At 37.6% G+C, this 23,151-nt stretch overlaps 1 pseudogene; it reads right to left on the bottom strand.

The window, feature by feature from the left end:
- Window positions 1–3,278: 3,278 nt before the first annotated feature.
- LOC127857432 (G-protein coupled receptor GRL101-like) lies at window positions 3,279–8,144 on the bottom strand (annotated as a pseudogene).
- Window positions 8,145–23,151: the final 15,007 nt, after the last annotated feature.

The raw sequence follows: 23,151 nt of genomic DNA, 5'->3' as shown, positions 1-23,151 counted from the left end.
AAAATTTTGAATCATGTAGAAAACTAGACCCCTTATTTCTATTCAATGAAAAGTATTTTATGTAAATGTGTTAAACTCAAAGGCATACTATTATACTGATATACACAATGCGGTCCTGTATTTATGGCATACACATTGCGGTCCTGTATTTATGGCATACACATTGCGGTCCTGTATTTATGGCATACACAATGCGGTCCTGTATTTATGGCATACACAATGCAGTCCTGTATTTATGGCATACACAATGCAGTCCTGTATTTATGGCATACACAATGCGGTCCTGTATTTATGGCATACACAATGCAGTCCTGTATTTAGGGCATACACATTGCGGTCCTGTATTTATGGCATACACAATGCGGTCCTGTATGTATGGCATACACAATGCAGTCCTGTATTTATGGCATACACAATGCGGTCCTGTATTTATGGCATACACAATGCAGTCCTGTATTTATGGCATACACAATGCGGTTCTGTATTTATGGCACACACAATGCAGTCCTGTATTTATGGCATACACATTGCGGTCCTGTATTTATGGCAAACACATTGCGGTCCTGTATTTATAGCATACACATTGCGGTTTTGTATTTATGGCATTCACATTGCGGTCCTGTATTTATGGCATACACATTGCGGTCCTGTATTTATGGCATACACATTGCGGTCTTGTATTTATGGCATACACATTGCGGTCCTGTATTTATGGCAAACACAATGCGGTCCTGTATTTATGGCACAAACATTGCGGTCCTGTATTTATGGCATACACATTGCGGTCCTGTATTTATGGCATACACATTGCGGTCCTGTATTTATGGCATACACAATGCGGTCCTGTATTCATGGCATACACAATGCAGTCCTGTATTTATGGCATACACAATGCGGTCCTGTATTTATGGCATACACAATGCGGTCCTGTATTTATTGCATACACATTGCGGTCCTGTATTTATGGCATACACAATGCGGTCCTGTATTCATGGCATACACAATGCAGTCCTGTATTTATGGCATACACAATGCGGTCCTGTATTTATGGCATACACAATGCGGTCCTGTATTTATTGCATACACATTGCGGTCCTGTGTTTATGGCATACACAATGCGGTCCTGTATTTATGGCATACACAATTCGGTCCTGTATTTTTGGCATACACAATGCGGTCCTGTATTTATGACATGCACAATGTGGTCCTGTATTTATGGCACACACAATGCGGTCCTGTATTTATGGCATTTACATTGCGGTCCTGTGTTTATGGCATACACAATGCGGTCCTTCATTTATGGCATACACAATGCAGCCCTGTATTTATGGCATACACAACGCGGTCTTGTATTTATGGCATACACAATGCAGTCCTGTATTATTGGCATGCGCATTGCGGTCCTCTTCCAAAATTGTACTGAGTGTACTATTCTAAGCGGGACAATATTGAAATTTGAGTCTTCTTTTGAAATGAGAACTACTGAAATTTGAGAATCGTTCGCACTTTTGTTGTTGGTTTTTAAGTCATTATTCGGTAAACGACACAATAAATGTTATTTAAATGTAAAAAAGCAAACAGATTTTGCAAATTTAGCAATAGGTTAAACACGCGCGCTTTACCGTGATTGGGAGCCTCGCTCTGTGGAAGTGGGTTGAATGCATATGCGTAAAGTGTCTTCACAGATAAGCCTGTGCAGTCCGCACAGGCAAATCAGGGACGGCACTTTCCTAAACTAGATTTTGGTTAAAACGAGACTTTCTTTAAACGAAAAGTGTCCTTATAGTGAAAAGTGTCGTCCCTAATTAGCCTATCGAAAAGCACAGGCTTATCTGGGATGACACTTTACACACATGCATTAAACCCCTTTTTCACATATCACAGCCCAGGTCAATAAAGAAGAGAGTTGCGAGAATAATACAACCGTGTACATAAGTTGAAGCAGTAATATAACTATCAGACAATCTACGCACGTATTTTAAGGAATATAACTGGCTTAATACCGAACAAAAACATCACAGTTTTAAAATGACCATTACGCAAGCAAATTAAAGGTTACAACTTTTTTAAATTGCACCGATTAAAGTTACCATGAATGAATTCGACAACGTTGTATTTTTGGAAATACAATTCTACGGTTAACTTTTTCAATCGTGAACTGCACTTGACCAAGCTTTTCACGAAACTCGAAGTTCAGAATCCTTGAATATTATACAAAAGTGACTGAACATTTGTCATACAAATGTAAAACTATCAACTTACTGTTCATTTCTAACTTACTGTTCATTTCTGTTAACGGATAAGCGTTTTTTGTGACAGGACGAGGAATCCTTCTTTGTTTACTTCTACTTCGTACTTCCTACAGTCAATTGCTGACTATTACAGGAAGGCCTATTATAGGCAGATGTGGACATTGTCGAGTCCGTTTCCTGGGAAGAACCAGTACTTGGTGTCTGTGGAGGAGATAATGAGATTGCTCCCCGAGTAGGGAACGAACATACGAACTCCCGATCGCTAGGCGGACACCTCATCCACAACACCTGCGCGACCTTTATGTAAAACTCAGCGAAAACTAGCACTTAGTCAAATTAGGAGATACACAATAATTGTCATTTTATCAACGGAATGCTTAGTTAAAATTGATATTATAGAATAAACTTACTTGCCTATAAAAACGCTACACGTGTCAGTATAACTAATGTTAAACTGCAAATATATTTTTACAATACAGGAATTAGGACCAACCCAACTAACTTACCTTGTCCTTTGTAAATACCGAATGAACGCCCAGGATAAGATGCATTTCTATCAAACGACTATGAAACAAATTGTGAAAGACATTTAGTTTCAGCACATGTTGTTGTTACATTAAATAAACTTGAAAAACACGTTAAAATATTTACAAATAAAAACGCATGAAATAAGCATTACCATGTAGCTTGGTTTACATATTAAACTCTAGCGTATGTTGTCCCTTTCTTCGTTTCTGTAACGGTTCAACCTGCTTAATTTAAACCTATTTATCCAAGCTCGTTTAAATAGAAAGCCTAAGGATTATCTGAAACGCTCTCAAGTCCGTTTCCTGTGACTTGAACCAGTACTTGGTGTCTACTGGGGTGATCTAAAGAACGCTCCCACAGTGGGGATCGAACCCATTAAATCCTGATCGCTGGGCGGGCACCTTATCCGTTTCGCCACGTCGACCTTCTTGCAACCTTCTTGGACCATATTGTCATCAGTCGGTATACACATTAAGTAGGATTGGACTATAAGGCGTGTTGTTTTGCTCCAGATGTTTATTTATTGAAAATTAAACCTCTGTTAATAATGTAATAACATATATTCAAAGAAAGGTAAAGCAAAATATTCAATCGACATAGGAGATCACCTACATGGGAATCGTGCGTTGTTTTTGTTTTCTATCGAGTTGCAGTCATATTTGCTCTGAATACATCATTTAAAAGACAAAGCGAAGCAAACGGCAGGCATATGATTTTAGTATCATTATTTACTTAACTGATCAAAACTGATCAAATTTTTTCATTAAAGTTAATACACCGACAATCTAAATACAAAAACAAAAAAATAAACAAACGTTATTTCAAATTGACAAAACAGGACGAACTGCATAGCAATCGTTATCGTGTTCGTCAATGTAATTTAAAGAACACCATATAAATTATTGTAACAAATGTGTTTAAGATGTACATGATTTTAGAAAGCATAGGGTTGTTAGACCTGTATGAAATTCTGTGCAATACATTGATATTGGTAAAAACTGAAGCCAGAAAAAGCATTATAACGTATGCAACAAAGCATCCTCATTAGTATAAAACGTATGAATACAACATGATTGATTTCAATTTTGCCAAATAAACCAGTCTAGTGTAAGAAAGCATTAAATGAGGGCTTTGTCGCCCTCGGCATTCTTACTCATCACATTGGAGAAATCTCATTGTAACAAAACATTTATTCCAAGTTATTTAACCCATTCATGCCTAGCGTCCTGAAAAAAGGACATTGCAAACAGCGTAGACCCATAATGCGGCGTCTCATCTGGGTCTGCGCTGTTTGCTGAAAGGAATTTCTGTAAGAAATATTCTAAATATAGAAATAAGTATACTAGACATCCCTAATTTCGGAAATAAATTGATCCAATTTTGAAGGATGGGAGAGTCCACTGGGCATAACTGGGTTAAATCAGATATTTAAGTTTCAAAATCATTCATCCCTAAATATAATACTACACTTAAAGCAACACAGACGGCCCTTCGCACACATATTGGTCAGTAAAAAACATCTCGACATCATATACAGACAAAATGAAACGCCTAAACTGTTTGAAGATATCTTAAACAATAGACAACGTCCGCAATAAACACTTGCAAGTACGTGTTTGTTAATTTGTGTGGATGTTGTTTTCAGTTGAAAAGTACTGTAATTTTAACAAGGCGGTCAGTTAACGTATTTGCACTTTTACAGGCCAAGCTTTAAGTCGATCGTGACGCTTATCTAGAAGTAGTAAGTGCCCATACCGGCAGTAACTTACAGCTGCTTTCCCAACATGAATAATTTTAGTAATATATGGCCGTACAAATAATGTAATTTGTCAATTCTCACAGATGTTAAGTGACCACGCTGGGGTCGAACTGAAGTTCTTTGGCAGCCAACAGTCTACCAGCTGGGCCTGCTGAGCCCAATGTTTTTAACATGCGATGTAAAATGTTCCCATTCTACGATAATAAGCCATGTGCTGGGAATTCATAAGTGATCCGAATGTGAACGAGTAGTGGAACGGCCATTGCTCGAATTTCTCGTCAACGGCGTATTGTTCATACTGCGCATGCGCATCAATTCAAGATGTCGTTATATGGTCTTCCAGTCCCAGACGTGGGATGATCTGACGTCTAAAACAAAGAGTGATATGCTTTAAGTATATAGATTAAATTGATATTTTCATGAACAAACTACAATGGCATATGCTTGAAAGAATGAAGTTAGTAAAAACCAAAACCATGAACACTTATATAAAAAGTTTCAACTTAATGTTAATCAAATATATTTTGTATTTTTATATTTAAATAAGTAAAAACTAAGTTGTTAATACTCAGAATTGGAATTTCGTAGAACGCAAAATGCGCTCAATTTTAAAGAACCAATGCACTACGTAGAAGTGAGATTCAAAGCTTTTGGAACTATCCCTGGATACCTATCTAGAATAGATGAACATATCATAACTTACCTAGGAAATTGTGATTGGTCTCAATTGTGGTGGAGAACTTGACAGAATTTCGAAAGTAGCTAGCACGTTTCCGGAAATGACGTAGAAAGGGCGCCGTGAAGATCGTGTACAAGATGGGATTCACGGCGGAGTTCAGGGGCAGGATGAACACGGGCACCCAGGCGTACACCTGCATCGGGAACAACATACGGATGACTATACTTACACTGAAGATTAGATAGATGACTTTATTATCACTAAAGATTAAACAATTATAATAGGACAGCAGAGATATTTTAAAAACATATATGCCTGCATTCAGAGACAGAATGAGCACAACGACCCAGGCTTACATCTGAACTGCGAACGAAATACACAAAAAAATGCGGATGATGATGTTGACTATTAAAACAACAAAGTTCATACCATTACAATACGATAAACGAGGTATATTTGCAAACAAATGTTCACCACCTGAGTTGCAGCCTAGTGATCCCTTTAACCGGGACATTTCATTTGTAATGGGCAGCGCTCTGTAAAATGGGAGCTTAATGCATGTGTGTAAATTGTCGTCCTAGATTAGCCTGGGCAGCCCGCACAGGCTAATCAGGGTCGACACTTCACGCATTTACGATATTTTTCGTTCAAAGAAAGTCTCTTCTTAGCAAAAATCCAGTCTAGGCCTAAAGTGCCGTCCCTGACGCATGATACCCCCTTTTCACAGAAAGCAAATGTATAAGTGTCATCCTTTGTCCAGCATTAAGGACAATTAAGAAATACACAAGTGGAAGTGTCAGGCGACTTTAAAACCCTGGATGGTATTGTCGTGGAGAAGACGCATATTATTGAAGATATTCAGTTTATGAATTATGTTGCAACATTTCTGCCATAGAACGTGAATTTGTCTGAGTCTCTAAGATTATTTTTACATCCATATATCAATACCGATAATACCCATCACTGTATGGCAATCAACAGGTGCCCGAGAGCCGAGTGACTTCTCTCTAGCATAGCTTTATTCACATATCAACAGGTGCACGAGAACCGAGTGACGTCTCTCTAGTATTGCTTTATTCACATGTGCACGAGAGCAGAATGACTTCTCTCTAGCATTGCTTTGTATGGCAATCAACAGGTGCACGAGAGCCGAGTGACTTCCTGTATGACAATCCACAGGTGCACGAGAGCCGAGTGACTTCTCTATAGCATTGCTTTATTCACATACCAACAGGTGTACGAGAGCCGAGTGACTTCCTGTATGACAATCAACAGGTGCACGAGAGCCGAGTGACTTCTCTTTAGCATTGCTTTATTCACATATTCGAAAGGGATGAGAAAACAACTAAAACTGCAGATTTTTTTGCGATTGTTTTCATTATTTATTTAAAATCGGGAACGTAGAGTTATGATAAACAAAAAACAGATTACTGCATGATCTTTTTGTAATTTATCAGGCTCGGCACGAAGCCTCGCCGTTATATTATTCTAACCTTTGCCTGATTTATTACAAAAAGATCGAGCAGTAACCTGTTTTTCTCTATTTATCAAACCATATTATTTGTTTTCGTGTAAATGATACATTTTGCACAAAATTAGACGTTAAATAGTCACAAGACATATTTAAGAACGAAGTGATTTCAATTTTGCTTTATTTAACTTGTGTTGACGCATTTTTATACGTTATTTGACTTTTTATAACATAAAATAAATACTTATTGTATTAATTTTTTTAAAGATATATGCAAATGATTGTGTCTGTAATTATGATAAAGGCGCTATGTCGAACGTCAGTTCAAAAAGTATGATCATAATAACCTATCATGTCATTGTTTACTGTGTGTATACCTTGCAAGTATAAACGAAATATGAACACATGTCTTATTATTAATAGACAATAGAACATCGGGCTACAACATAGCCATGCAAATACATGGTACACAATTTGAAACAGGTTTAATTACAATTTCAAGGAAAACAATTGTTTTAAAGCATGATACGGTGTAATATGCCTGCTGCTGGCAAGGAAGTTTGAAACGTTAAATGTAATGAATATCTTTGAGCAATAAATACTTTGGTTATATTAACTTGTTATATAATATCACATATAAGAACAAAACTAGCTTAACAAAAAATAGTTCTGGATCGGCAAAATACACAAGAACTTAATTAGTTAAGGAAACTTGGTAACATTTTAAGATTTTTCATTGTATTTATTTATAAAATGTACTCATAAACTTTTCATTAAATTGATTTTGGTTTAAGAAAAACATCTGTTTTGTACTGTTAAATATATTGATTTTTTATGATATGTATTTAGAATTTATATCCACGTATGGTTGTCAAAAGTTATTTCTTAGAATCAAGTTGTCCCTCCCAGGTATACGCACCTGTCAGTTTTGTCTTGAATTGTTTGTACGGCACTTCGTGTGTGCTTAGCAACGAAGAACATCAGAAGATACGAGAAAAAGATCACTAGAAACGACATTAAATTAAGAACGAGAAACACGGCAACGGAATATTCCCAGCCCTTTGACTTCGAGTTTGTAATGTGGAATGCTAAAAACACGCCGGACTCACCATAGAAGTTCCCAAAATATTCGATACCTTGTAACGGTATAGCGGACACCACAGACTCCGTCACCCAGACGAATGGCATCACGCAAAAAAGGGCCCTTCAGCTTAAGACGCCGGAAGTGTAGCGGAAATATGATGCATATCAGCCCATCCAGCGTAATCACGGTCAAGGCCAATACGCTGAGCTCGCTGGAGAAAGTGGAGAGAAAGCTTTGCAGAGGACGCTTTTCCGCCCAAACTGGTCGTTCAGGATGAAGTTTCCGCGATAGTAAGAATCTACGACGGCAATGATCATCAGGTATCCTCCCATCAGGAAATCACCCACGGCGAGGTTTGTGATCAGGAAGGAGTGGACCTGCAAGGGAGTTAACATATGGCGGGCAATTGTTTATGTGGCTTAAAAACGAGGACAGCCTGATCATTTATGAACCGACTGTGTAAATCACTTAAAATCCATAATGCTACTTGATTACAGAGAGTGTTGTGACATGATAGTTTGCAATATTAAAAACAAAAAAATCGAAGAAACTCCCTAAATCAAGTTCTACAATGTCGAATAAATATATCAAATGTGGAGTCCGGAAATTAACGATGTTAAACAAACAAAAAAAGTAAAATGGGCGTTACAGTTTATTGTGCCGTTCCGTAATTCCATTGTGTGTCAAGCAACTACAATTATGTTTTCAAAGAACTAAACCACACCAGGGCAAGTGGAAGGTATCACATGGACGGTGCGGTGATGATAGTTCTGACAAACGCCCCAAAACTGTTTTCCAGAAGCAAATCCCACATAAAGCTAAACGTATAAACGGACGGATTCGGCATCTTATAGGACACCGTAGCGTACCGGATATGGTCGCAACCTAGTGACCGGGAATTTGTAGGTACTACTGTGGAAGTGTTATTAAGATATATCGCAAATAAAGCAGTTAATAGTTCTGCCTAAGACACGGACTCGATAGCATTTTAATAAGCCTTAAAATTCCGTGCGGACTGCACAGGCTAATCTCGGACTGCACAGGCTAATCTCGGACTGCACAGGCTAATCTCGGACTGCACAGGCTAATCTCGGACTGCACAGGCTAATCTCGGACGACACTTTACGTACATGCATAATGCCCAGTGCGGACTGCACAGGCTAATCTCGGACGACACATTACGTACATGCATAATGCCCAGTGCGGACTGCACAGGCTAATCTCGGACGACACATTACGTACATGCATAATGCCCAGTGCGGACTGCACAGGCTAATCTCGGACGACACATTACGTACATGCATAATGCCCAGTGCGGACTGCACAGGCTAATCTCGGACGACACATTACGTACATGCATAATGCCCAGTGCGGACTGCACAGGCTAATCTCGGACGACACTTTACGTACATGCATAATGCCCAGTGCGGACTGCACAGGCTAATCTCGGACGACACTTTACGTACATGCATAATGCCCAGTGCGGACTGCACAGGCTAATCTCGGACGACACTTTACGTACATGCATAATGCCCAGTGCGGACTGCACAGGCTAATCTCGGACGACACTTTACGTACATGCATAATGCCCAGTGCGGACTACACAGGCTAATCTCGGACGACACATTACGTACATGCATAATGCCCAGTGCGGACTGCACAGGCTAATCTCGGACGACACATTACGTACATGCATAATGCCCAGTGCGGACTGCACAGGCTAATCTCGGACGACACATTACGTACATGCATAATGCCCAGTGCGGACTGCACAGGCTAATCTCGGACGACACTTTACGTACATGCATAATGCCCAGTGCGGACTGCACAGGCTAATCTCGGACGACACTTTACGTACATGCATAATGCCCAGTGCGGACTGCACAGGCTAATCTCGGACGACACTTTACGTACATGCATAATGCCCAGTGCGGACTGCACAGGCTAATCTCGGACGACACATTACGTACATGCATAATGCCCAGTGCGGACTGCACAGGCTAATCTCGGACGACACATTACGTACATGCATAATGCCCAGTGCGGACTGCACAGGCTAATCTCGGACGACACATTACGTACATGCATAATGCCCAGTGCGGACTGCACAGGCTAATCTCGGACGACACTTTACGTACATGCATAATGCCCAGTGCGGACTGCACAGGCTAATCTCGGACGACACTTTACGTACATGCATAATGCCCAGTGCGGACTGCACAGGCTAATCTCGGACGACACTTTACGTACATGCATAATGCCCAGTGCGGACTGCACAGGCTAATCTCGGACGACACATTACGTACATGCATAATGCCCAGTGCGGACTGCACAGGCTAATCTCGGACGACACTTTACGTACATGCATAATGCCCAGTGCGGACTGCACAGGCTAATCTCGGACGACACTTTACGTACATGCATAATGCCCAGTGCGGACTGCACAGGCTAATCTCGGACGACACATTACGTACATGCATAATGCCCAGTGCGGACTGCACAGGCTAATCTCGGACGACACATTACGTACATGCATAATGCCCAGTGCGGACTGCACAGGCTAATCTCGGACGACACTTTACGTACATGCATAATGCCCAGTGCGGACTGCACAGGCTAATCTCGGACGACACATTACGTACATGCATAATGCCTAGTGCGGACTGCACAGGCTAATCTCGGACGACACTTTACGTACATGCATAATGCCCAGTACGGACTGCACAGGCTAATCTCGGACGACACTTTACGTACATGCATAATGCCCAGTGCGGACTGCACAGGCTAATCTCGGACGACACTTTACGTACATGCATAATGCCCAGTGCGGACTGCACAGGCTAATATCGGACGACACTTTACGTACATGCATAATGCCCAGTGCGGACTGCACAGGCTAATCTCGGACGACACTTTACGTACATGCATAATGCCCAGTGCGGACTGCACAGGCTAATCTCGGACGACACTTTACGTACATGCATAATGCCCAGTGCGGACTGCACAGGCTAATCTCGGACGACACTTTACGTACATGCATAATGCCCAGTGCGGACTGCACAGGCTAATCTCGGACGACACATTACGTACATGCATAATGCCCAGTGCGGACTGCACAGGCTAATCTCGGACGACACATTACGTACATGCATAATGCCCAGTGCGGACTGCACAGGCTAATCTCGGACGACACATTACGTACATGCATAATGCCCAGTGCGGACTGCACAGGCTAATCTCGGACGACACTTTACGTACATGCATAATGCCCAGTGCGGACTGCACAGGCTAATCTCGGACAACACTTTACGTACATGCATAATGCCCAGTGCGGACTGCACAGGCTAATCTCGGACGACACTTTACGTACATGCATAATGCCCAGTGCGGACTGCACAGGCTAATCTCGGACAACACTTTACGTACATGCATAATGCCCAGTTTTCAGAAAACGCTGCTCATCGGAACCTCGTTCTGGGAAAATCGGCCTTATTGCATGTGCATAACATTTCGAAGCCATTGAGCGAATGATGTCCGCACAAGCTAATCAGAGACGAAGCTTTTCCATTAAACTGGATTGTCGTTTAGAAGAGACTACCTTTACACTTACAATTCCATAAAAAAACAGAAAGTGTCGTCCCTGATTAGGCTGTCCTGATTGCACAGGCTTATATGGAATGACACTTTTGCATTTAGTTCAGTTTTCACAGAACGAGGCTCATTTACACACTTTGTGATGCTACACAAGTATAATATTTACGTTCACAAGTTTAAAGCTAAAATAATACAAGCAAATTCGTTGAATTGATATACCCCGCCAATATACTATTGGACACAAAAGTTTTCTGGACGGATGGACAACGCAAACGTGCATCATCCTCTTATCCATATATATACTCATACAAAGTTTAAATGAAATCCGTTGAAACACATCCAAGATATGGCTCCGGACACAAAAAAGCATTTTTCAATATACAAAGGGCCATAACTCCGTTATTAACAGATGGTGTACAATGCCATTTGGCGTGCATCATCCTCTTATCCATATATATACACATACCAAGTTCCAATGAAATCCGCCAAAGCACTTCCAAGATATGACTCCGGACACAAAAGTCCCGGACGGAAGGAAGGACGTAAAGACGGACGGACGGATAGACGGACAACGCCAAAACAATATCACTCCGCCTATGGCGGGGGATGAAAAAGATCTTTCAGACTCACATGCTACGAATCAAATACAGATACTTTTAAAAGTTAAACTTAACATGTTATTTTTTCTATATAAAAAGACAAATAATGTGTTCACATTGCGTCCTTTTTAAGCCTAAACTATACTACACTATTACAATCATATTGCTATATAACAACTTATTGGCGGCAATTGAATATTAGACAAGGGACATATAACTTACAGAGCATGTAAATGTGACAGCCTTATGAATCCATACGGAGTTATCTCACGTATCCTGTTGCCGTTTAGATTTCTGAAAATGTAACAACAAATGTAAAGTTCGAGTGGTTGAACTTTACTACAAAACATAGTACAGCATATTGGTGACCATATAAAGATATGGATTATGCTTTATATGCTAAACGTTATATGGTGTAATGGAACAGCACGTATCCGTATAAGCTATATACAAATAAAATAGCAATAATAAAACGCTATATTTATAGCGTGTTACCTACTATGATAAACACGGTACAAAACACTTTAAACCCAATATCATTCATTAATAAAGTTCTTCAAAAACGTAGGTAAAGGAAACATAATTACGTTCGCAGAGTGGAAACTCTTCATTCGAAGAGGTGACTTACGTAGTTGGTAAGAAGGTCAGCTCGTGGAAGGTCCCATTGGTGATCACTTGCATTGACTTGTTTTCAAGCTTCCTGGAAGCATTAGACGAGCCGTGCTCTGTAAAAAAGGGGTTTAATGCATGTGCGTAAAGGGTCGTTCTAGATACGCCGGTGCAGTTCGCACAGGCTAATCAGGGACGACACTTCCCGCCTTGCCTGGATATTTGTTAAGGAGAGACTTTATTGAAACGTAATATATCATTAAAGCGGAAAGTGTCGTCCCTGATAAGTCCGCACAGGCTTATCTGAGACGTCACATAACGTGAATGCATTAAATCTCCTTTCACACAGCACGGCTCAAATTAGTATGCATCGGATTAACTTGCGAAATTTGGTAATATACCACCACAATGGTGTATAATTTACATACTTTAAAAATTATATGTGCATTTGCTTCAAATGTAGTCTAATACAATTGTATAATTAAACCAAACATAGCCAAATATGGTCCTTATAGACCGTAGTTCCTTCTTGTGTTTTCTTTTCAAACAAAACATTATTTAATTAGTTGTCAGTGCAATTATTTCTCAATGCGACCATATTATAGCCATGTTTGATTGTCATATTTCCTGCTATCGCCTTTTCCGTTGAACACATTTTCGAACCTTTGTTAACTCAGTAAGATGGAGTTCAAATAGTTGAAACATTAAGTTAAGCTTAATATTGTATATTGTATATTTTTATATCTCTCATAAGACTGTGTGACTTGTAAAATTAATTAACTCTTAACGGAATTAACGAATTTATTGCCCAGTATCACAACGTAATCTCGAATTAAAACCAGGGGTTGTTTGGGAACGTACATACGTAAGTGTGATACTTTTTCCTTCAATTACTTTCATGTATCGTTATCAGAGGGGACGAGCCTTTCTTAATTAACCGTTTATCCATTTGTGGTCGTATCAAATGTTTTTTTGAATGTATAATTGTTATTCGGCACTTGTTATTTTCCCCCTAAGAAAATTGGGTTCAAACAAGAAGACCAAAATTAATGGGGTTATATACTGTAATTTAAAACAACAGGCTTTTTCTGAATGGAGAATGTTAAAGTAAAAATAACCTAACACTTAGCCTGTACGTTTACTTTAATAAGTACTTGTTAAATTTTATGTCGTCGATTTATGTTTAATGTATGCATTGCCTCACATATGTTGACGTTGAATCAATGCGATGAATGATGTTTCCTTACAATGAAATATCCTTAAGATAACGAACGAAACGAGTGAAAACGAACGGCTATAACCGGGATTAGGAGATATATCGTCGGAACCTACGGTATATATAACGTTGTTACCACATAGTAAACCGTACTATAACTAGCTGACAAAATTGAATCTTCATTAATATTGATGGGAACACTAATGATCGATGAAATGAAACAACTCTCTGAAGTACTCATAAAATGAAAAGAGGAAAAGATCGTTTGATTATTCATGAGTACGAAATTTGCTATTATAATTCACCCAAATCGATTTAGAAGTGTATTAGAGCGAACAAAATAAAAATTGACAATATACTTGTAAAACGACGAGAGAGAAGCCGCGAATCTGACCGAAGCGAACATTAAAAGGGTTTCAATTACATCGCAAAAAAACTGCTCAAGCATTAGGGAATTTCTCGGGCATTAAAGTTGACAATTACGACACGCTACGTCTAAACAAGTTAGCTACAATTAGACAGGCTGCTAGAGAAAATCTCCGGGCATTGTCAAACCAATAAGTTGGATTGTACGTGAAGTTGGTGTTCCAACAAACAGTACTGCTATTGCAATTTATAGAAAGACGAACATGCACGTTGTGAAAAAGGTTTATTTGGAAACTGATGTACTAAAACAGTGAATTGAAAGATCATTTTAGGACTGGTTTACTCTTCAATACTAATAATAGAACTTGCCTAAACACGATGCGAATAGAGTGTGAGGCTTAATAGACGTCTGTCAGATGCAGAATAGGCTAAAAGAGACTATTACAAAGGACAACGCGTCATTAAAAAGAAACTATCCTGTAGGTATAATGGTATTCAATATCGCTGAACATAACAAAATAAAAATAAAATGAAACATGTCAGGGAAATCTTTCGCATTCTGAGATTAACGAATAACAATTGCGTTTTACGGCTCTTTTAATGTTCACACAGAGATTTCAGAATAGTTAATATTTCAGGTGTGTAAATAACATTTACTTAGAGTGTTATCAGTTTCCAAAAGTTCTTGAACACCCCGTCCGGTATGTGAACTATCCAGTTCGTGCTAAAATCTATGAAATGAACGACATTATTAAAATGTTAAACCAGATATATGTTTACACGTGTTTTATTAACTGTATTTAGCAAACGATTGGAATATGACAGATTAACAATATTCACTTCATCGAAATCTTGTTGATGTATCGTCTGCCATTTTTAAATCACAAATGTAACTGATTTAACAGTTTTGCATCAAAACATCGAGTATATTTTTTTTATAAATAGTTGTTTAAATGGGTGTTTAAGGGGATTGCAATAGTTCGCCCTTTTGAAAATAACCAATGATAATCCAATCTAGTCAGCCATTTGATACTTACTTAGGTTTCGGTTTCGATCTTTGATAATGAAACAAACGTTTCCTTATCATTAATGTTAAATGCGCTGTTGACATATGATACAACAAATGAAGTGTCAAGCCATTAATGTTAACTTATTAAAGTGACTAACTTTTTTTACTCTTATTTGAACATTCGCGGGGAATTAAGTGCATTGACATACCCGTTCAGCTCAGTTTCCATAAGAATTTTATAAACATGCGAACACTGGTCAATAATTCAACTAAAATAAATGCCTTTTACCTTTCAAATGCACTATTATTTTCGATATTTGCGATATTTACGAGGGAATAAATCTGGTTAGTTTTTCTTGTGATGGCAGAGATTGAATGTTAGAGCATGGAACGGCAACTCTTCGTGGAGATTGAGGAACTTCGTATTGATTCGACTTGTTAATATTAATTGATTATCACAGTGTAAGATCGTTCTTATTATAACCGATGCTGCAGCATTTCGTTAGAATTCTCTGTTATAAAGTTTCTTTCTTCTGCTAGAAAAAACTCGTAAATCTTCTGATTTGTTCAAACCATACATGCATATTGCTTAAAGACTATATATTTATAGTGCTTTCGATTAAACGGAAATCATAGAGCAGGGGCGTTTGTACAGAGCTACAATTTAATCAAAATCGGCTAAATGCATGCATTTTTAAACAAATTATGTTCATTGTGATTGAAGGTATGTCTTGTGTTCATATGGTTACACATACTACAGTACTAGTTTGTGTGGTAAATGACATAAAATATAAATTAAGGACGAATTATAATCATATAAACTTTATGAGTCGACCACGTCTTATTTCTGATTTGATATATTGCAGAGAGATTTTTTGTACTTTGAAGTGCATGCAGAGCATCTAATTACATAGCATGTTTAAATATTTCAAATAGAAATTTAAGTTTGATTATATTAATTAGCCTCGCTCTGTAAGGAGGGGTTTAATGTACGGAAAGGGTCGTCCCAGATTAGCACGTGCAGTCTGAACATGCTAATTAGGGACTACACTTTCCGCCTAAACTTGAATTTCGTCAAGAACAATCTTCCTTTAAACAACAAAATAGCGAAAAGTGTGGTCCCCGATAAGCAAACTGCACAGGCTTATCTTGAATGACACTACGCACATGCATTGAACCCCCTTTTTACAGAGCGCGGCCCCAATTTATTTAAACAAACGTAACAAGGGTACGGCACGAGGCGACAGCTCTTACAACTTTGTGATGTCTTCGTTGGATAGATCGTACGGCAGGTGGTCGAGGCCGCGGTTCTCACAGTGCATCTCGATGTCAATGCAGTCACATACATTCTCGGGACTGGGACAGGTGAAGCCTGTAGTAGAAGGCAGGAGCATTTGAGTTTTAAAAATCAGAATTCAGTTGCAGATATAGTTTAGTTACAACATTAGAATTCACTAGCAAACTTTGTCTTGTCTGTGGCACATACAACTATTGAAAATTCATTTATATATTTAAGTTAAAACATTTACATTCATGTTCAAATCACCATCTGAACTGGGCCACGAGCAGATAAACGTAAATGGTTGAACATTTCTTAGTTGCAACATTGAAGTTCATTCGCAAACGGGGCACGTGAACCTTTTGAAGTCTGTAAATTAAAACACACATATTATAGAAAACATTACAACTCATTAACCAACCCCCAATGGACAGGAGCACGTGACACCAGTTCATTACATACATACATTTTTGTTAGCTTTAACATTAGAAAACAGTCGAATACACTCGCTGGAGATGTGAAGGTGAACATTTGGAAAACAGTATTATATTCAATTTAAACATTATAAACCTGTTGATTATACTCGTTGGGAAAATGGACACATAAATAACAACGTGCGTTTAAGTTAAACACATATATATTGTCTGAGATGCATTCTTGTTGCAAAACGCGTATAAGGAGCACGGGTTTAAACTATGTTAAAAATGACAAGATAATCCTATAAAAGTAGATATGGAATGAGTGATGTATTGGACGTCATCATTGATGACGTTCAATCGAACGAATGATAAAGGGGGCTAAGTTTCGTTAAGCTCCAGGGTATAGCCGCGATTTGTGGGCCATGAAAACTGGCCCAACACTGTGCCTGAAATTTGACCTGTATATGGACCAGAACGCGATCTAGACGATGGCGTATTCGTCATGTCTGGGAAAAGTCCAGTTTTTGATAAAATGACGAAAAAGTGGTGTTTTTTATTGCGCAATCGCTATAAAATGAGTTCTCGCCGGAAGCTTTAATAGCAACCCAAACACAATTCACCCCCAGGAGACAATTCACGCGCTAGGCAATTCAAATTTGATTTTAAATAATACATAATGCGATTTTATTCCAAAATTAATTAATAATTTCATCTTGCGTTTAACATACGTTTAAGAAAATATTAACATAACAAACAAAAACAAACAACCGTTAAATTTTATTGTTGTAAATATGGTAACCTGATTACATATGCACTAGCGTCTATGCATATTTACACATAAAAAATAGTTCGTAAGTAAGCAACAAACAATCACATTTAAACTCAAATTATTGAACAAAATATATAAATTTAAGCTAGAAATCGAAACTTAAATACAATGTCTGCACTAAAAACACAATACCAATAGTTTTTACAATAACACATTCGACATGTACATGTACTTCCAACAACACGCCAACCGCTATTTTCAAAGCGAATGTGTAGAGTAGCATTTCAACAATAAAGACAAAATGGAACTGGATTTTAACGTAGTGCGCAAATTGGAAGTGATTACAGTAATTTATTTTTCAACTTGTCAATCTCCGTAGTATACGTTTAGTTGTGAGATGTTAACGGTTTCCCAAAAAAAACATGCTTTCGCTGCGAAGTCAAAGTTGGTGGGGAACGAGACTGCTTGTGGATTTCGAGTTGCTGGAAGTTTGTAACGAAGCTGCTTTTGTGCAATATTCAGCGATTTTGCAAGCTGTGTGTTTGAAGTCGGAGATATATATTGCTGACATTAATGATGTGTACGTTCTTGTGACCACTGATCTGCATATGATGCCAGTGGGAGAGCATCCCGAATCCCACATAGTCTGCAACAGATGCTTCCTGGTCGAGTGGTTGGTAAGTTTTATCGTTATACATGCATATTACACATTTTACATTATTTGTGCTATTTTTGACACCCATTTTTCATGCTGATGAACCAACGGTCAGTGCCAGTAGTCCTACTGTCATTGGTCTGTGTGCTTGTTGAAAGTACATGTAGAAAGGGTTGTTTAGCTTCAATAAGCCATGTTGCTATTTTTTGGATAAAATTTATTGCAGTGGGCTTTTTATCTTTGTGCAGCAACCTCGGCCGCCTCATTTTTTGAAAACATTAGTCGCACACTGTACATATTGTGGAAAAATGAGTCGCGCACTGTTCACAGTGAGAAAAATGGGTGGTGACTATTCAGTGATTTTTTTTGCTTTAATTTGTTACAGCCTGTGCCTTTTGAATTGGGAAAATAAGCGTGATAAACCGTGAAATTGGGAAAAATAGCGCGATAAACCATGAACTTGGGAAAAATTAACATTATAAATAGGATTATAAGTAACAGAAGTGATATTGTGATATTGTTTTTAAGTGCATGTTCAGGGAGTTTTCTAGAAAAGAAGTCTGGTCAAATTGTTGTTTTTTTAATCAATAAAAGTGGCAAGTTTGGGAATGATTTATGGACAAAAATGACTAAATTCAAGTTATATATTTTGTAAGTTTTATGAGACTTCTTTCTAAAAAAAAAAAAAAAAAGGTTTTTTTTTTTTGGAAGTTGGGCTTTTTTGGGGAAATTTTGGTCAGAATTTTGGGAAAAAACGTGTATTTTTGCGATTGGGAAGCAGCCGAAATTCGGCTGTAAATTTGAGCAAAAAAAATCACTGACTATTCAACAATGTGAAAAAATGAGTCGCGCATTGTTTAAAATTCTTAAAATATCAGTCGCAAACATTAGAAAATTGTAAAAAAAAGTGTCTCACAATGTTGGAAATTGTGAAATATGAGTCGCACAATGTTGAAGGTTGTAAAAAATGAGCCTCGCGATCTAGACAATTATGGAAAAATAAGTCAGGGGACAAAAATTCCACTCGTCCGCTCATATTGACGAGTGAAAACTTTATAAGGACAAGTGAATTTCCCTAAAGCGCTCGTCCTACAGGACAAGAGGAAAAGCAGATGTTAAAATATGTATTTTAGGACCCGTAAATAATTAAATAAAATCATTTTCTTAAAGCATATCTATTCCGAAAGTAGAACGAGAATGAACTGGAAATAGTAATTGTAAATTTCATACAACAGGTGCGCATTGTTATGCGAGACTAAGTCCCGAGTACATGTAAATGTTGGTGTCAATGTTGACAGGGAACCATCCAACTGCATTCACTGTAAGTGTTGATTTTTAAAGAATTATCTAACTGCAGAGTACAGTTTATAACTAGTCTGAATTTCGTCCGAAAAATATCTGACATTTGAGCGTTCTTTAAAGGGATGGGGGGGGGTTGATGTTCAAACGTCCGAAACAGAAATCACGCAAGCATTAGAAAAAGTAAAACAGCAGTCTTCATTAATTTATTTTGTGTTCCTCATAAAGAACTTATTTCACTGCTTAACATTTCTTTTTTGATCAGCTGGCATGAATAACTGAGTAAGCAGCATTTTAGCAGTGATATAGGCAATTTTATTAGTCATATGAGCCCTTTGAAAAATTTATTTCACACATATTCAAGGACGAGTGCATGTGTTTGCAGGACGAGTGCAAATTTAAATGCACTCGTCCTGCAGGACGAGTGCAGTTTAGAAATATTTTTGTCCCCTATAAGTTGCACACTGTTCAAAATTGTGAACAAATTTGACTTGTGACTGTTGGAAATTGTGAAAATAATTTATTGAGCATTGTTCAAATTTGTGAAAATATGAGTCTCAAACTGTTCAAATTTGTGAGAAAAAAAAAAGTCGCTAACTGTTCAAAAATGTGAAAAAATGAGTTGCACACTTTTTTAAATACTGACCATTTGCATTGCAAATTCCTCTAATTAAAATACTGACCATTTGCATTGCAAATTCCTCTAATTTGTAACAAAACAGCTATCGCTAGAAATGATTGAGGAAAAAAACAAGTCTATTATAAAAAAGGTTTCAGTTTAAAGATATTCATAATTATTTTTTATTTAAAGTTGATTACGGCCATATCATATGCCTATATTATCTAGGGCTGTAACCAATACACTAGGTGACGAATACGATACGTATCAGGAATACAGGGTAGCGAATATGAATATTTATTCGTGAATATGAATTTCAATGAACAAAAGTAATACTGACAACTTGACATGACATTATATAGTATGAAACTATGTGTATTTGTCAATTTGATTAATTGAGTATCATTGCATACTGAAAATATGACATATAACACTTTGAAATAACAAAACACTGCAAATTGTCATCGTCTCATCGTCTTTTTTGGGGAAACCAAAGTAGCGCCAGACAAACAACGTGTATTTGGCAGGCATGTCAACGATACCAATAGCATTCCTTGTGCAAGGCTCCATGTTTGTTGATAAGTTGCACAATCATTGTCGTAAAGATAAACAAAAAAGAAATTGCATCTGCTTATCCTTTGTGTGTATGTTTAAGCATCAAATCATTCGTATTTACCTAAATAAACATTAAACAACTACGAAAGATTTTTCAATTCATTTCAATGTCGTAAATATTTAACCGGTTCCCGCCATTTTTGTTGATAATCTCACTGTGTAACATAGTGGGTGGGGTAAACATGATAAAAAACACCGGAATTAGGAGAAGAACATTTAAATATAGGGGTAAATTGTATGAACATTCATTTGTAAGGTAAGATGATTAAACTTTCAAACTCGAACCACGTTGTTTGTATTCGTCAAATATTCGGTTCGGGAGGTGGCGAATAACGAATACGAATCATCCACAGCCGTATTCGAGTAATTCGAATGTATTTTTACAGTCCTAATATTATCATTTTTTTATAATGATATTGTGTGACAGTGGTCCTTATATAATATAAGGACAACTCTTGTGTTTTAACTGTTTAACAAATTAACAGTATATGTAAAGACTCACACTGGACAAATTAATCATTAAATCTAAATTGAATGAATGAATGGGAAGAAAACATTTGTCCCTCTATTTACCTTTTTTTTTTTTCGGCGTAAGCTGCATAAGCCAGCTTTTCACCCTGACTTGACCTTTGTAAGTGTCCAATAAAATTCAAATAAAATTTCCCGCGGCTAGGTACGAATGAATACACTTCATTTATTCCATTGGCTGATTTGAGTATACCACCAGAACATTGGAAACATATCCGCGTCTTTGTACCACTGTTTTACTGAATGAAACAATTTTATCTCTAATGAAAAGGCTTAATAGATAGAACAGTTTTACACTCAATTCTCGACATCAATACAGTTTGTGCGTACACCTTTTATTTTCAGAGTATTACCAGCGCAAAAGCGTTTATACTTAAAAGGCTATGTTCTCATATTTAGTACTTACTTCCATATTCCTGTCAACATGTTAACATGTAAAAGTATAAAGAGCAGTGGAAGCGAGGCCTCACTTTAAAGAATTGCATTTCAACCCGCGAGGTTTCGGGTCAAGTCGCGGACATTCAGAGTTTATATACAGGTCATCACCGGAGTTCGCGGTCAGTAAAATAATCGTTATAGAATAAAGACGCTATCCGTGAACTAGGTTACCTGGAATTTTCTTTAGACCAGAAATATGTTAAAAGAAGATATTCAGCAATATAATTATGGTATGTCAATAATAGATTCTTAATGTGTTTTCAACAATACAATGATAAATATTATTTTTAATAAATTTAACAATAATTATTCCACCATATTGCCTAATGTACTAAAGTGATATTATGAGCATGTAACAGTTTATATGTGTCTATCGCAACCGTTGATTATTTTTGATGTTTCTACTTCATATACACTTATAGTAATTAATGCAGCATCAACATACTAAAACAATATACCAGAAAGAGAAAAATAATGCATTTGAATATTAACCGTACTTTCGTTTGACAACTGATCATGCGTTTACGAGTTGAACCTAAATTTAGTTTTAGTGCAGATTTGTTCATACGACACAAAGACACAATATTGTTTTACGGATCATTTCGGCTTACAGGACTGGGTGGGTCACGTAAGAATATCGAATATAAAATATATTTTTATAAACAACTGGTAGCAAGGTGAGTTGCAGATAATTGATCAGTAACCACATTTTAACTAACTATTTTGACCTGTTAATTCTTTTCAGCTCAATTCAACAGTGCAAAATGCCCATAATATCACTTTAAGCATGAGCACGATGATTCTCGATACTGTTAATAATCGAATCAAATAGCAATGCCCGACAGACCACTAAAACAGGTTTGTTCTCGTGTGGCCGGTTGACTCATATGTTTAAATTTCACTTCCATTCTTCTTTTGGTTTTCTGTTTTGTATCTATAGGTTTATGACCAGCAATATGTTATAATGTAAAATAAGCCGCGAAAACTCCCCGTAACATCCCGTACTGCGTGTGATGCAGCTAAGAACTGCACAGAAAAAGACATTCGCTATCCTTGATCTCATTCATTAAACTATTTACGCCGTATATCTTTTTTAAAGATATTTCTTGTCATTATTGAGTTTTTTTTCTTTGACTCATGATATCAAATGGAAAAGATGAAACTGATCAAACAGCGAAGCTCTCGTATGGTATGAAATTACTGAGGAGGTATATCCCATACACCATCACTCACTTACTATGGCTTGATTGGTCATTTTCGGCTCGGGTTCTACTTACATGTACCCCAAGTACTCTAAAGTATACTTACATGTACTCCGGGTATGGTAAATATACTTAAACGTACCCGGTGATGTTAGACTGTAC

The sequence above is a fragment of the Dreissena polymorpha genome, chromosome 14 (assembly GCF_020536995.1).
Source record: "Dreissena polymorpha isolate Duluth1 chromosome 14, UMN_Dpol_1.0, whole genome shotgun sequence".
Classification (NCBI taxonomy): domain Eukaryota; kingdom Metazoa; phylum Mollusca; class Bivalvia; order Myida; family Dreissenidae; genus Dreissena; species Dreissena polymorpha.
The sequence above is the reverse complement of the archived record's forward strand: the minus strand, read 5'-3'. Positions and strand labels throughout refer to the sequence as shown.